This window comes from Somniosus microcephalus, chromosome 14 (genome assembly GCF_052327205.1).
Source record: "Somniosus microcephalus isolate GS21.2 chromosome 14, FLI_Smic_1.0, whole genome shotgun sequence".
Taxonomy (NCBI): Eukaryota; Metazoa; Chordata; class Chondrichthyes; order Squaliformes; family Somniosidae; genus Somniosus; species Somniosus microcephalus.
The window spans coordinates 44,539,727-44,556,832 of NC_141000.1; the positions used below are offsets into that span (position 1 = coordinate 44,539,727).

Here is a 17,106-nt window from a genome sequence, read left to right on the forward strand (position 1 = left end):
AGTTGGTAAGAGAAAAATCCTGTATGCACACAATGAAAAAACAAGGAAAAGTGAGCAGTCACACTAGGATTTGTGTTCCTGTTGGGTTCATATTCACTCGTACAAGAAAATATACAGAACTAAAATATTAGAGCAATATGGATGGAGAAAGCAATTTGCAAGAACAAGTCAGATCCGGATATAGGAACGCTGTTCCTGTTACTCTGCTCTGGATATGGAAACACTGCTCCTGTTACATTGATCCAGATATGGGAACGCTGCTCCTGTTACACTGACCCAGATATGGGAACGCTGCTCCAGTTACATTGATCCGGATATGGGAACACTGCTCCTGTTACACTGATCCAGATATGGGAACGCTGTTCCTGTTACACTGATCCAGATATGGGAACACTGCTCCTGTTACACTGATCCGGATATAGGGACGCTGCTCCTGTTAAACTGATCCAGATATGGGAATGCTGCTCCTGTTACACTGATCTGGATATGGGAACTCTGCTCCTGTTACAGTGATCCAGATGTGGGAACGTTGTTCTTGGTTCACTGATCTGGATATGGGAACTCTGCTCCTGTTACACTGACCCAGATATGGGAACGCTGCTCCAGTTACATTGATCCGGATATGGGAACACTGCTCCTGTTACACTGATCCAGATATGGGAACGCTGTTCCTGTTACACTGATCCAGATATGGGAACACTGCTCCTGTTACACTGATCCGGATATAGGGACGCTGCTCCTGTTAAACTGATCCAGATATGGGAACTCTGCTCCTGTTACACTGATCCGGATATGATAACGCTGCTCCTATTAAACTGATACGGAAATAGGAACACTGTTCCTGTTGCACTGATCCGGATATGGGAACGCTGCTCCTGTTACACTGATACGGGTTCAGGAACGCTGCTCCTGTTAAACTGATCCAGATATAGGAACGCTGTTCCTGTTACACTGATCCGGATATGGGAACGCTGTTCCTGTTATACTGATCCAGATGTGGGAATGCTGTTCCTGCTACACTGATCTGGATATGGGAACGCTGCTCCTGTTACACTGATCTGGATATGGGAACGCTGCTCCTGTTACACTGATCCAGATATGGGAACGCTGATCCTGTTACACTGATCCAGATATAGGAACTCTACTCCTGTTACACGGATCCAGATATGGGAAATCTGCTCCTGTTAAACTGATCCGGATATAGGAACGCTGCTCCTGTTAAACTGATCCCGATATGGGAACTCTGCTCCTGTTACACTGATCCGGATATAGGAACGCTGCTCCTGTTACACTGATCTGGATATGGGAACTCTGCTCCTGTTACACTGATCCGGATATAGGAGCGCTGCTCCTGTTAAACTGATCCGGATATAGGAACGCTGTTCCTGTTACACTGCTCCAGATATGGGAACTCTGCTCCTGTTACGCTGATCCAGATATGGGAACGCTGTTCCTGTTACACTTACCTGGATATGGGAACGTTGCTCCTGTTACACTGGATATGGGAACACTGCTCCTGTTAAACTGATCCGGATATGGGAACTCTGCTCCTGTTAAACTGATATGGATATAGGAACGCTGCTCCTGTTAAACTGATCCGGATATGGGAACGCTGTTCCTGTTACACTGATACGGATATAGGAACGCTGCTCCTGTTACACTGATACGGGTATAGGAATGCTGCTCCTGTTAAACTGACCCGGATATAGGAACACTGTTCCTGTTACACTGATCTGGATATGGGAATGCTGTTCTTGTTACAATGATACGGATATAGGAACGCTGCTCCTGTTACACTGATACGGGTATAGGAATGCTGCTCCTGTTAAACTGATCCGGATATAGGAACACTGTTCCTGTTACACTGATCTGGATACGGGAATGCTGTTCCTGTTACACTGATACAGATATTGGTACGCTGTTCCTGCTACACTGATCCGGATATGGGAACGCTGCTCCTGTATCACTGATACAGATATGGGAACCTGCTGCTGTTAAACTGATCCGGATATAGGAACACTGCTCCTGTTACACTGATCCGGAAATGGGAACTCTGCTCCTGTTACATGATCCAGATATGGGAACTCTGCACCTGTTATACTGATCCAGATATGGGAACTCTGCTCCTGTTAAACTGATCTGGATATAGGAACGCTGCTCCTATTAAACTGATCTGCATATGGGAACACTGTTCCTGTTACACTGATCCAGATATGGGAATGCTGCTCCTGTTACACTGATCTGGATATGGGAACTCTGCTCCTGTTACAGTGATCCAGATATGGGAACGTTGTTCTTGGTTCATTGATCTGGATATGGGAACTCTGCTCCTGTTACACTGACCCAGATATGGGAACGCTGCTCCAGTTACATTGATCCGGATATGGGAACACTGCTCCTGTTACACTGATCCAGATATGGGAACGCTGTTCCTGTTACACTGATCCAGATATGGGAACACTGCTCCTGTTACACTGATCCGGATATAGGGACGCTGCTCCTGTTAAACTGATCCAGATATGGGAACTCTGCTCCTGTTACACTGATCCGGATATGATAACGCTGCTCCTATTAAACTGATACGGAAATAGGAACACTGTTCCTGTTACACTGATCCATATATGGGAACTCTGCTCCTGTTATGCTGATCCAGATATGGGAACGCTGTTCCTGTTACACTGATCCGGATATGGGAACGCTGCTCCTGTTACACTGATACGGGTTCAGGAACGCTGCTCCTGTTAAACTGATCCAGATATAGGAACGCTGTTCCTGTTACACTGATCCGGATATGGGAACGCTGTTCCTGTTATACTGATCCAGATGTGGGAATGCTGTTCCTGCTACACTGATCTGGATATGGGAACGCTGCTCCTGTTACACTGATCCGGATATGGGAACGCTGCTCCTGTTACACTGATCCAGATATGGGAACGCTGATCCTGTTACACTGATCCAGATATAGGAACTCTACTCCTGTTACACGGATCCAGATATGGGAAATCTGCTCCTGTTAAACTGATCCAGATATAGGAACGCTGCTCCTGTTAAACTGATCCCGATATGGGAACTCTGCTCCTGTTACACTGATCCGGATATAGGAACGCTGCTCCTGTTACACTGATCTGGATATGGGAACTCTGCTCCTGTTACACTGATCCGGATATAGGAGCGCTGCTCCTGTTAAACTGATCCGGATATAGGAACGCTGTTCCTGTTACACTGCTCCAGATATGGGAACTCTGCACCTGTTACGCTGATCCAGATATGGGAACGCTGTTCCTGTTACACTTATCTGGATATGGGAACGTTGCTCCTGTTACACTGGATATGGGAACACTGCTCCTGTTAAACTGATCCGGATATGGGAACTCTGCTCCTGTTAAACTGATATGGATATAGGAACGCTGCTCCTGTTAAACTGATCCGGATATGGGAACGCTGTTCCTGTTACACTGATACGGATATAGGAACGCTGCTCCTGTTACACTGATACGGGTATAGGAATGCTGCTCCTGTTAAACTGACCCGGATATAGGAACACTTCCTGTTACACTGATCTGGATATGGGAATGCTGTTCTTGTTACAATGATACGGATATAGGAACGCTGCTCCTGTTACACTGATACGGGTATAGGAATGCTGCTCCTGTTAAACTGATCCGGATATAGGAACACTGTTCCTGTTACACTGATCTGGATATGGGAATGCTGTTCCTGTTGCACTGATACAGATATTGGTACGCTGTTCCTGCTACACTGATCCGGATATGGGAACGCTGCTCCTGTATCACTGATACAGATATGGGAACCTGCTCCTGTTAAACTGATCCGGATATAGGAACACTGCTCCTGTTACACTGATCCGGAAATGGGAACTCTGCTCCTGTTACACTGATCCAGATATGGGAACTCTGCACCTGTTATACTGATCCAGATATGGGAACTCTGCTCCTGTTAAACTGATCTGGATATAGGAACGCTGCTCCTATTAAACTGATCTGCATATGGGAACACTGTTCCTGTTACACTGATCCAGATATGGGAAGGCTGCTCCTGTTACACTGATCCGGATATGGGAACTCTGCTCCTGTTACAGTGATCCAGATATGGGAACGTTGTTCTTGGTTCACTGATCTGGATATGGGAACTCTGCTCCTGGTACACTGATCCAGATATGGGAACGCTGTTCCTGTTACACTGATCTGGAAACGGGAACTCTGCTCCTGTTACACTGATCCAGATATTAGAACGCTGTTCCTGTTACACTGATCTGGATATGGGAACTCTACTCCTGTTACTCTGATCCAGAAATGGGAACTCTGCTCCTGTTATACTGATCCAGATATGGGAACGCTGCTGATGTTACACTGATCCAGATATGAGAACGCTGTTCCTGCTACACTGATCCGGATATGGGAACTCTACTCCTGTTACTCTGATCCAGAAATGGGAACTCTGCTCCTGTTATACTGATCCAGATATGGGAACGCTGTTCCTGTTACACTGATCCAGATATGGGAACGCTGCTCCTGTTACACTGATACGGGTTCAGGAACGCTGCTCCTGTTAAACTGATACGGAAATAGGAACGCTGTTCCTGTTACACTGATCCATATATGGGAACTCTGCTCCTGTTATGCTGATCCAGATATGGGAACGCTGTTCCTGTTACACTGATCCGGATATGGGAACGCTGCTCCTGTTACACTGATACGGGTTCAGGAACGCTGCTCCTGTTAAACTGATCCAGATATAGGAACGCTGTTCCTGTTACACTGATCCGGTTATGGGAACGCTGTTCCTGTTATACTGATCCAGATGTGGGAATGCTGTTCCTGCTACACTGATCCGGATATGGGAACACTGCTCCTGTTACACTGATCCGGATATGGGAACGCTGCTCCTGTTACACTGATGCAGATATGGGAACGCTGATCCTGTTACACTGATCCAGATATGGGAACGCTGATCCTGTTACACTGATCCAGATATAGGAACTCTACTCCTGTTACACGGATCCAGATATGGGAAATCTGCTCCTGTTAAACTGATCCGGATATAGGAACGCTGCTCCTGTTAAACTGATCCCGATATGGGAACTCTGCTCCTGTTACACTGATCCGGATATAGGAACGCTGCTCCTGTTACACTGATCTGGATATGGGAACTCTGCTCCTGTTACACTGATCCGGATATAGGAGCGCTGCTCCTATTAAACTAATACGGATATAGGAACGCTGTTCCTGTTACACTGCTCCAGATATGGGAACTCTGCTCCTGTTACGCTGATCCAGATATGGGAACGCTGTTCCTGTTACACTTATCTGGATATGGGAACGTTGCTCCTGTTACACTGGATATGGGAACACTGCTCCTGTTAAACTGATCCGGATATGGGAACTCTGCTCCTGTTAAACTGATATGGATATAGGAACGCTGCTCCTGTTAAACTGATCCGGATATGGGAACGCTGTTCCTGTTACACTGATACGGATATAGGAACGCTGCTCCTGTTACACTGATACGGGTATAGGAATGCTGCTCCTGTTAAACTGACCCGGATATAGGAACACTGTTCCTGTTACACTGATCTGGATATGGGAATGCTGTTCTTGTTACAATGATACGGATATAGGAACGCTGCTCCTGTTACACTGATACGGGTATAGGAATGCTGCTCCTGTTAAACTGATCCGGATATAGGAACACTGTTCCTGTTACACTGATCTGGATATGGGAATGCTGTTCCTGTTACACTGATACAGATATTGGTACGCTGTTCCTGCTACACTGATCCGGATATGGGAACGCTGCTCCTGTATCACTGATACAGATATGGGAACCTGCTCCTGTTAAACTGACCCGGATATAGGAACACTGTTCCTGTTACACTGATCTGGATATGGGAATGCTGTTCTTGTTACAATGATACGGATATAGGAACGCTGCTCCTGTTAAACTGATCTGGATATAGGAACGCTGTTCCTGCTACACTGATCCGGATATGGGAACGCTGCTCCTGTATCACTGATACAGATATGGGAACCTGCTCCTGTTAAACTGATCCGGATATAGGAACACTGCTCCTGTTACACTGATCCGGAAATGGGAACTCTGCTCCTGTTACACTGATCCAGATATGGGAACTCTGCACCTGTTAAACTGATCTGGATATAGGAACTCTGCTCCTGTTAAACTGATCTGGATATAGGAACGCTGCTCCTATTAAACTGATCTGCATATGGGAACACTGTTCCTGTTACACTGATCCAGATATGGGAATGCTGCTCCTGTTACACTGATCTGGATATGGGAACTCTGCTCCTGTTACAGTGATCCAGATATGGGAACGTTGTTCTTGGTTCACTGATCTGGATATGGGAACTCTGCTCCTGTTACACTGACCCAGATATGGGAACGCTGCTCCAGTTACATTGATCCGGATATGGGAACACTGCTCCTGTTACACTGATCCAGATATGGGAATGCTGCTCCTGTTACACTGATCCAGATATGGGAACACTGCACCTGTTATACTGATCCAGATATGGGAACACTGCTCCTGTTACACTGATCTGGATATAGGAACGCTGCTCCTATTAAACTGATCTGCATATCGGAACACTGTTCCTGTTACACTGATCCAGATATGGGAATGCTGCTCCTGTTACACTGATCTGGATATGGGAACTCTGCTCCTGTTACAGTGATCCAGATATGGGAACTCTGCTCCTGTTACACTGATCCAGATATGGGAACGCTGTTCCTGTTACACTGATCTGGATATGGGAATTCTGCTCCTGTTACACTGATCTGGATATGGGAACTCTGCTCCTGTTACACTGATCCAGATATAAGAACGCTGTTCCTGTTACACTGATCTGGATATGGGATCGCTGCTCCTGTTACACTGATCCAGATATGAGAACGCTGTTCCTGCTACACTGATCCGGATATGGGAACTCTACTCCTGTTACACTGATCCAGAAATGGGAACTCTGCTCCTGTTATACTGATCCAGATATGGGAACTCTTCTCCTGTTACACTGATCCGGATATGAGAACGCTGCTCCTGTTACACTGATCCGGATATGGGAACACTGCTCCTGTTAAACTGATATCTGGCTGTTCCAATGAATCCTCAAACAGATGCTAAAGGAATGCAATTATGGTCTTGCTAGAAATAACAGAGGAAATCTTCTGAAATACATTCATGATAGTTTGGGGAGAGAATTCCAGAGTTTAGGGCCCAGGCAGCAGAAGGCGTGACCGCCAATGGTGGAGCGAAGGAAATCAGGGCCAGAATTGGAAGAGCACAGAGATCTCGGAGGGTTGTAGAGGACTAGAATACAAGGGGGTAGAAGTTATGCTGCAGCTATACAGAACCTTGGTTAGACCACACCTGGAGTACTGTGAGCAGTTCTGGGCACCAAGCCTTAGGAAGGATATATTGGCCTTGGAGGGAGTGCAGCGTAGGTTTATTAGAATAATACCCAGACGTTAAGGGTTAAGTTACGAGGCCAGATTACACAAATTAGGGTTGTATTCCCTAGAATTTAGAAGGTTAAGGGGCGATCTGATCGAAATTTTCAAGATATTAAGGGGAACAGATAGGGTAGATAGAGAGAAACTATTTCCGCTGATTGGGGATTCTAGGACTGGGGGCAAAGTCTAAAAATTAGAGCCTGACCTTTCAGGAGTGAAATTAGGAAACACTTCTACACACAAAGGGTGGTAGAAGTTTGGAATCCTCTTCTGTAAACGGCAATTGATGCTAGATCAATTGTTAATTTTAAATCGGAGATTGATAGATTTTTCTTAACTAAAGGTATTAAGGGATATGGGCCAAAGGCAGGTATATGGAGTTAGGTCGCAGATCAGCCATGATCTCATTGAATGGCGGAACAGGCTCGAGGGGCTGAATGGCCTCCTCCTGTTCCTATGTTCCTATGGAGTAAATCAGGCTGTAGGGTAAAGAGGAGACATAGATTCTGGAGGAGAGCAAAGGCAGACACACTGGGAGACAAGCAGATAATTACATTGGGAAGGAATGGAGACAGTACATTACGAGGAGTAAAAGCAATTACCTGGGGGATCAACAGGCACATTGGGGAGGAAGCGGATGGTGAAATTGGGAGCCTAGAGACATGCTTAATTCATGGATCGCTCACTGATATTCATTTAACAGAGACTAGGGGAATTTCAACCCCAGAAATCGGGTGAGTTGGGGTTGGGTGGGAGGATAAAGTGTTAAAAAACTTCCAGTTTTCATGGAGACGGGATGCGGATGGGCAGCCTACCCGCTCCCAGGAGGCGAATCGTCAGTTTAAATATTATAATGAGGCTGGTGTGCCTCAGGTTTAACCACCATTACAAATTTAAGAGTGGCTAGTTAGGTTTCACAGGCCTTGGGTAACCCGACAGCTAAAGTAAGGCAAGAACTGCTGGATCCAGGAGGTAAGTGCCTTTACACTTTCCTGCTGGATCCTGCGTCCCTGCCTCACCCACCCCCCCACGATTGGAGACCCCCAACAAGGCCTTCGATCGCCTTCCCGGATCCCCCCGCCCCACCCCACCACCAATGCTCCTCCGGCCATCCCCAATGCTTCACCCCTCCCCCCCCCCCACCCGATCCTTCTCCGGTCAGCCCTGATCCTCTCTCCCCCAATCCTCCTCCAGCTCCCGGCCCCCACCCGATCCCTCCCTTCCTCCTCTCTGCGGCCTAGTGCCGCAGCCTGACCCGCCCGCAGCCAGCCAGCATCTCAATCTGGCTGGCTGCGGGTGGGAAACAGAGCTTGGAAATGCAAATCAGGCCCTGCCGTTAAATTGCCTGAGGGAAACCGGGTTTCCCGACTGTTTTGTAGCCCCCCCTCCCCGACTCCGCTTGACCCGCCTCCAGATTAAAATCCCGGCCTAAATCACCGATCAGACCTAATAAAATGTTGCTTGCTCCCAATCCCTCAGCATGCTTTCAGGAAGGTCACTGTTTCTCCACTAAGTAGCTCACGCAAACCAAGAGGTTCCCACGTTTGGTCACCAGGCTATGCTGAAACAGCTGAGTTCAGCGCGGTGGCCCACAACTGACCTCATTTCCCCTGCATTAGTGAGAGGAAACTGTCAGAATTCCTGCTCCTAATCACTATGCAGTGACCCCGCTGCAAGTTCACGTGGATGGGCTTTGGGTATGACAGATAAGGGCAGAGATGATCCATAGTGTGTTGGTTTGAGTAAGTTGGTGGAACTTTTACCCTCAAGTCAGAAGGTAGTGGGTTCAAGCCCCAGTCTGCTACTTGAGCACATAATCGAGGCTGACCCTGACAGTGAGTGGAGTGCTGCACTCACCCAATGCATCTTTTGGATGAGATTAAACCAAAGCTGGTCTGCATGTTCATGTGGCTTTAAAAGATCTCATGGCGCTATTCGAAGAAGAGTATGGAGTTCTACTCGGCAGTGGCATACATTTCTCCCGCGATCAGCATCACCAAAAATAGATGAACTAACCATTCATTGCATTTACTATTGTGGGATCTTGCTGTGCCAATTGGCTGCCGCATTTCTCTATGCCCTACCAACAGTGACTACATTTCAAAAGTACTTCATTGATTGTGAAGCAATTTGGGACGCCCTGAAGATATGAAAGGTGCAAAATAATTGCAAATTTTATCTTTCTTCGAATCTGCTAAGACTCACTCCCAAGGCTCATGTATCAATAACAGCCCCTTGAGTGAGGCACTAAAGGGTGATGAGCCAGGATATTGTACCCCAGCAAGGAGTCAGTACCTTCAGGGGGGGAGAGGAAGGGCAAAAAATGGAGAAGGAGTGTTTGGGAGAGGAGGGCAACTGGGAGGGGGACTATCGGCATGGAGGGAGCATTGGCCGGGATTGGGGAGGGTAGAGGCAGCAATTGCGGAGGGGGTGGAAGTTGTGATTGGTGTTGGGGGGGTGTGATCGGTGTGGGGGGGGGGTGATCGGTGTGGGGGGTGTGATCGGTGTGGGGGGTGATCGGTGTGGGTGGGGGGTGATCGGTGTGGGGGGGGGTGATCGGTGTGGGGGGTGATCGGTGTGGGGGGGGGTGATCGGTGTGGGGGGGTGGTCGGTGTGGGGGGTGATCGGTGTGGGGGTGATCGGTGTGGGGGGGGTGATCGGTGTGGGGGGGTGATCGGTGTGGGGGGTGTGATCGGTGTGGGGGGTGATCGGTGTGGGGGGGGTGATCGGTGTGGGGGGGGGTGATCGGTGTGGGGGGTGATCGGTGTGGGGGGGGTGATCGGTGTGGGGGGTGATCGGTGTGGGGGGGGTGATCGGTGTGGGGGGGTGATCGGTGTGGGGGGTGATCGGTGTGGGGGTGATCGGTGTGGGGGGGGTGATCGGTGTGGGGGGGGTGATCGGTGTGGGGGGGGTGTGATCGGTGTGAGGGGGTGTGATCGGTGTGGGGGGGTGTGATCGGTGTGGGGGGGTGTGATCGGTGTGGGGGGGTGATCGGTGTGGGGGGTGTGATCGGTGTGGGGGGGTGTGATCAGTGTGGGGGAAGTGTGATCGGTGTGGGGGGGTGTGATCGGTGTGGGGGGGTGTGATCGGTGTGGGGGGGTGTGATCGGTGTGGGGGAGGTGATCGGTGTGTGGGGGGGGTGATCGGTGTGGGGGGTGTGATCGGTGTGGGGGGGGTGATCGGTGTGGGGGGGTGTGATCGGTGTGGGGGGGGTGATCGGTGTGGGGGGGGTGATCGGTGTGGGGGGTGATCGGTGTGGGGGGGTGATCAGTGTGGGGGGGTGATCGGTGTGGGGGGGGTGATCGGTGTGGGGGGTGTGATCGGTGTGGGGGGGGTGATCGGTGTGGGGGAGTGTGATCGGTGTGGGGGGGGTGATCGGTGTGGGGGGGTGATCGGTGTGGGGGGGGTGTGATCGGTGTGGGGGGTGTGATCGGTGTGGGGGGGTGATCGGTGTGGGGGGGTGATCGGTGTGGGGGGGTGTGATCGGTGTGGGGGGTGTGATCGGTGTGGGGGGGTGATCGGTGTGGGGGGGGGTGATCGGTGTGGGGGAAGTGTGATCGGTGTGGGGGGGGTGATCGGTGTGGGGGGGGGGTGATCGGTGTGGGGGGGTGATCGGTGTGGGGGGGGTGGGGGGGTGATCAGTGTGGGGGGGTGATCGGTGTGGGGGGTGTGATCAGTGGGGAGGGGGGTGATCGGTGTGGGGGGGTGATCGGTGTGGGGGGGTGATCGGTGTGGGGGGGGTGATCGGTGTGCGGGGTGTGATCGGTGTGGGGGATGTGATCGGTGTGGGGGCGGTGTGATCGGTGTGGGGGGTGATCGGTGTGGGTGGTGTGATCGGTGTGGGGGGTGTGATCAGTGTGGGTGGTGTGATCGGTGCGGGGGGTGTGATCAGTGGGGGGGGTGTGATCGGTGTGGGGGGGGTGATCGGTGTGGGGGGGGTGTGATCGGTGTGGGGGGGGTGATCGGTGTGGGGGGGTGATCGGTGTGGGGGGGGTGATCGGTGTGGGTGGTGTGATCGGTGTGGGGGGTGTGATCAGTGTGGGTGGTGTGATCGGTGTGGGGGGTGTGATCAGTGGGGGGGGTGTGATCGGTGTGGGGGGTCTGATCGGTGTGGGGGGGCGATCGGTGTGGGGGGTTGATCGGTGTGGGGGGTGTGATCAGTGTGGGGGGTGTGATCAGTGGGGGGGGGGTGATCGGTGTGGGGGGTCTGATCGGTGTGGGGGGATGATCGGTGTGGGGGGGTGTGATCGGTGTGGGGGGGTGATCGGTGTGGGGGGTGTGATCAGTGTGGGGGGTGTGATCGGTGTGGGGGGGGTGTGATCGGTGGGGGGGGGTGTGATCGGTGTGGGGGGGGTGATCGGTGTGGGGGGGTGATCAGTGTGGGGGGTGTGATCGGTTTTGAGGGGGTGGGGTGGTCGGTGTGGGGGGGGTGGGGTGATCGGTGTGGGGGTTGGTGTGGTCGGTGGTGGGGAGAGAGTGGTGGCCAGCAGCGGTCTGCATGGTTTGAATGTGGAGCTGGGAGGAACAATCCTGATTCAGGTAAGTATGCTTCGTACACTTAACCTGTTGATTGCGACCTCCAGTGGTCCCTTTAAGGACTGCCTGTGAGACCACATGGAGTCTGGTTTTCCTACACACAGCGGGCTTCCTTGGAGCAAACCAATATTGCAGAGGGGGCCCCAAACAGGGATCAGGCACCTTATTTGCATAAAGAAAGTGTTTCAGGCCCGGGCCCTGGACGTCCATTTTCTTGCCTGACGGGCGGCCCACTTCCAGCTCAAAATGCCGCCATATTGGAGGCATAGGGACCCGGTTAGTGCCGGAAAATGGGCGCAGCACCATTGAATTTCTAGGCCATAGAGTTGCTCACTATGAGATTTCACTACAGTCTTCAGAAACTTACTGTACTTTGTAGGATTATCTTCTTCAAAGCATGCTGTTTATATAAATGTCGTTTATTTAACAAACTAAAATACTGATAAGTGCAAGCCATTTCTCTAATAGATATGTTTCTGGCTCACACTCCCTCAGCATATCTGCAGGAAAGTTGCAACTTGTTTAATCCTGCGAATAGGAAAGTGCTTGGTTTGATCACCAATCTATGGTATTAGTGAGGGGTCATTACACTGGCTGCTGTGGCCCTGAGTTACTGAGTGCTGATGATTACAAAATGGTAATCTAATCAAAAGAGATCAGATTGCAATATAAACTGTAAATGTGACGTTCATGCAGTTTAGAATTGTTATCCAGTTCCTAAAATGAGATTATAGCCTTGAACTTTCTTCCTTTTATTAAATATTATGAAGAGGTATTACAGAATGTCAGGAAAGAAAAGGTGCAGTAGGTCAATGCATTGTTCTTCACAAATAAAGACTGGACGAATTCCAAATTCAATCAAACTAGTTCTGTAACCTACACAAGTAGGAGTCCAGAAAGTAGATATTATGAGGAACAACGGGATAGAGCTTAACTTGGTGCGAAAGTGTAAAATGGGTGATTGCAAATCAGATGCTTGTTTTACATTGATTTCAATGGAAATAAAACTAGGGAGAGATGTGTAATGGGCTGCCGATTTGCTATCATCCATTTTACACTATTGCACAAAGTCAAGATATACCCCAGCAACTTGTGTTTATAAAGCATTGCTCACATGAAAGAAAAGGTATCAGAGCAATTGAGAAGGGAGAAAAATTATGGACTCTAAGCAGAGTAAAGGAGCTACCAATTCACTATGAGCTCCTTTCACACTACTGGCCTAAAGCAATTTCACCCCTACAGTCCCAGAGGGCAGGGCCATCATGACTGAATGACGAGTGGAGCAGAAGGAACAGGAAGAAGCGCTAATCCAGGGACAGGGGAGCAGAGGGTGCATGTAAGGGTATACAGCTGGAGAGGATCGTTCGAATAGGGTGAGTGAGGCTGTGGAGAGATTTGAATACGACAACAAGGATCTTGAAGTTTTTTCGGGAAGCAGAGATTCCTCATAAAAACCCTTCTCTTAAAAACACTGCCGTCAGTCCCCCACCTCCCAAATGTTCCTCTTTCCCTGCTTGCTATCCCCCTGTTCCTTCTCCTTTAGTGCTCTGACTTATATTCTTTTATTTGAAGAGTGCAACGTTTGTTGCCTTCTAATGGTTCTTGCCTTCCAGACCTCTACATATGTAGATTAAAGCTAAAGAGGACAATTTTCAACTGCTGTCTACCTGTTTCTCACCCGGCAGTGGAGAGTTGGGAGGGGACTTCGCCCACCCCTTGGGCGACCCTGGCCTGCCTGATGCAACTTTCAGGTGACCATGTAAATGGGCGCAAAGCACGGCTGCCTAAGACAGGTGGGGGACTGCTTACACATGCAGATTGAGGCAGAGCTTACGACATGCGTGACCTGCCTATGTGTACTCAGTGGCGAGCCGCCTAACCAGTGATCCCTAAAGGGATCGCAGGACGGCACTCCAGAGATATGTTTCATTGCCATCCATTCCTGTGTCCACCGCTTTGAATCCTTTCAATCTAATTCCTACCCTGCCCATTGATTCTAATCAATGCTACTCATAATCAACTTGAAGGGCTAAATACAGCCTGTCTGTGGAAGCCTATTATGCCCAACACACAGAGGGCTGAGCTTGGGCATACCTTTAGTGCTTTACTTTATCACAGGATTATGAACTGCTACGTCTCTGCAGAAGGCACAATTATTTATGAAAAAGAATCAGAACAATACAGAATGCTATCTGTTCAACAATAAGTCAGACTTGGGATGAAATGAAGGCTTGCTGAACCAGCTAGAGGTAATCACTTGCTATAAAATCAGATTACCAGGCACAGGCGTACATGAAATCTATTTGTCTAACCTCAAAATAATGCATGAAAACAAAATGTGCCTCTTAAATTTTATTATAGAAGAACTTTGAGCGACCTGTGACTGATTTCCATTCGCATTGCGCTATTGTTGGAAAGTCTTGTAAAACAAATGAACTTTATTCCCCAACAATAGAAGCACGTACTGGGCAATAACCACACATGCTGTTTGCTTCATTGCATCTTTCACATTGATAGCTTTCCCCAATCATTTATGAGAAAGGAACCAACTGAAGGGACAAAGGTTGAACAACTGTAAACAGTAAAATTTTAAATAGGCTATTTCCGTCCATTCGAGACCCGTGGACAGAAAATCTAGCCTTTCCAAAACTGGGTGGATGTACTTTCTCTTGGTGTTATTTAGTACCAGCAGTAACATATCCCACATTTTTGGAATTTTACACACGATGTCCTTTTGGGTTCCGGGTTACCGCTTATTTCTGACCAACATCTAGGAAAATAACAGAGACCTAGGATTGTAACAGTAGAGCTGTACTCCATACTCATGCGCCACCAGCTGATTCTGCTCTCTTCCAATATGTATTCCAAGAATTACATAGGATGTACAGCACAGGCACAGGTCCATGCTGGTGTTTATGCTCCACAAGAGCCTCCTCCCACCCTTTATCATTTCACCCCATCAGCATATCCTTCTATTTCCTTCTCCCTCATGTACATATCTAGCTACCTATTAAATGCATCTATGCTATTCGCCTTAACTAAGCCTGTGGTAGCGAATTCCACATTCTAACCATTCTCTGGGTAAAGAAGTTTCTCCTGAATTCCCTATTGTATTTATTAGTGAGATGAGACTGTATCTGAGACAGATTCTGAACCGATGAGAGTTTTTATTGACATATGAAATAGGTGAATGAACAGTAAACAGTAAACCCATTTAAAAATTCATTTCTCCACTCTGCTCAATACAGAAAATAATAAAGATACCACTCACTTTCTCTCTGAACATAAGCCTCATTTTAACTCAAGGTGGGAATCAGGCTGAGGGAGGTTGTGATGCCCGATATCATCAAACTCACTCCCCCCGGGACTGATCAATCAAACCCCTCCCCCTGCGGGACTGATCAATCAAACCCCCTCCCCCGGGACTGATCAATTAAACTCTCTCTCCCAGGCAGGCCTGATTCTTTGATCAGTGCCAGCATGGCATGAGACCAGCCATGTTCAGTAGACTATTGAGACATCTCCTGATCTGACTGTCTGTAACCAGAAATGTCAAACTGAGTGTATTGAATAGAACAACTAAACAGCCAGGTCCCACAAACTGCTTCTGAGAACCTCAGGACATCCCAAAGTGCTTTACAGCCAATGAAGCACTTTTTGAAATGTAGGAAATGCGGCAACCAATTTGCACATAGCAAGGTCCCACAAACAGCAACGATATAATGACCAAATAATCTGTTTATAGTGATGAAATTTCATGGGTAAATATTGGCCAGGACACCGCTTTAAACAGTTAAACAGTGCCGTGGGATCTTTGGCATCCACCTGAGAAGACTCTGAAGTGACCCCTTTGGATACCAATATATACATAAGTTACCTCTCACTGGCCATCTTACCCTTTTATCCCCTCACATAACAATTCTAACACCACAACAAGGGGACAGATGATGAGACAGTTCTGAGAATTGCATGGTTTCAGGAGTGAGGGCACATCAAGAAAAGTACTGTTCGCTTTGTACCTTGTGTTTAGAAATCATGGAGATAGAGGGTACATTTCCAAGACTCTGCTCCTTGCGTGCGGAGAGGCAACAGTGGGCACCAGGGAGGGGGTAGTCCACTGATGCTTGAAGAGGTGTATGGGGGGGGGTCCTAGAAGTGAGAGAGGCAGCAAGTGGGAGCATTGTTGAGCAGCGACTGAGGAGTACAGAGCCACCTACCTCAGAAATACAAAGTGGAAGACTCGTGTTGAGGTTAGTATAATAAATGGGTAAGTTTAAGTGTGGCAGACAGGCACAACAGTAAGTAGTGAGAAGAATAGGGAAGCAGAAAAGGTGTTACAGGAAGCAAGTGTTGTACTAACTGAAAATGTGTGCTATATGCAAGACTTTTAATATTTTATCGATATGCAGATAAATATTCCTCAACATTTAACAAAAACTAACTTCTCTGCCACAACAGAGATGTGTTTTTTCACATCTCCTTCCCTCCAGGCAACAGCAGGGAGCAGCCATTTACATACCAGAATGGCACCATCCATTTCAATAGGGAACAGCTGGCCAACCCATCCACTGCTGCCTGACCCCAGGAAAACTCTGGCCAACATACCATTTGCCTTCTTAACCGCCTGCTGCACCTGCATGCTTACCTTCAGTGACTGGTGCACAAGAACACCCAGGTCTCTTTGCACTTCCCCTTCTCCCAATCTATTGCCATTCAAATAATAATCTGCCTTCCTGTTTTTGCCACCAAAGTGGATAACCTCACATTTATCCACATTATAGTGCATTTGCCATGTTTCTGCCCAATCACCCAACCAGTCCAAATCGTACTGGAGTTTCACGACATCCTCCTCACAGCTTACCCTCCCACCCAGCTTTGTGTCGTCTGCAAATTTGGAGATATTACATCCAATTCCCTCGTCCAGATCATTAATATATATTGTGAACAGCTGGGGTCCTAGGACCGATCCTTGCGGTACCCCATTAGTCACTGCCTGCCACTCAGAAAACGACCCGTTTATTCCAACTCTTTGCTTTCTGTCCGCCAACCAGTTCTCTATCCAAGTGAATACCTTGCCCCCCA

The 17,106-nt window shown here is 48.7% G+C and overlaps 1 protein-coding gene across 1 annotated transcript in view; it reads right to left on the bottom strand.

Moving 5' to 3' along the window:
* The window catches only part of cltrn (collectrin, amino acid transport regulator), a 107,872-nt gene that overhangs the window by 75,646 nt on the left and 15,120 nt on the right, over nucleotides 1-17,106 (bottom strand). The gene's annotated exons all lie outside the window — the stretch shown is intronic.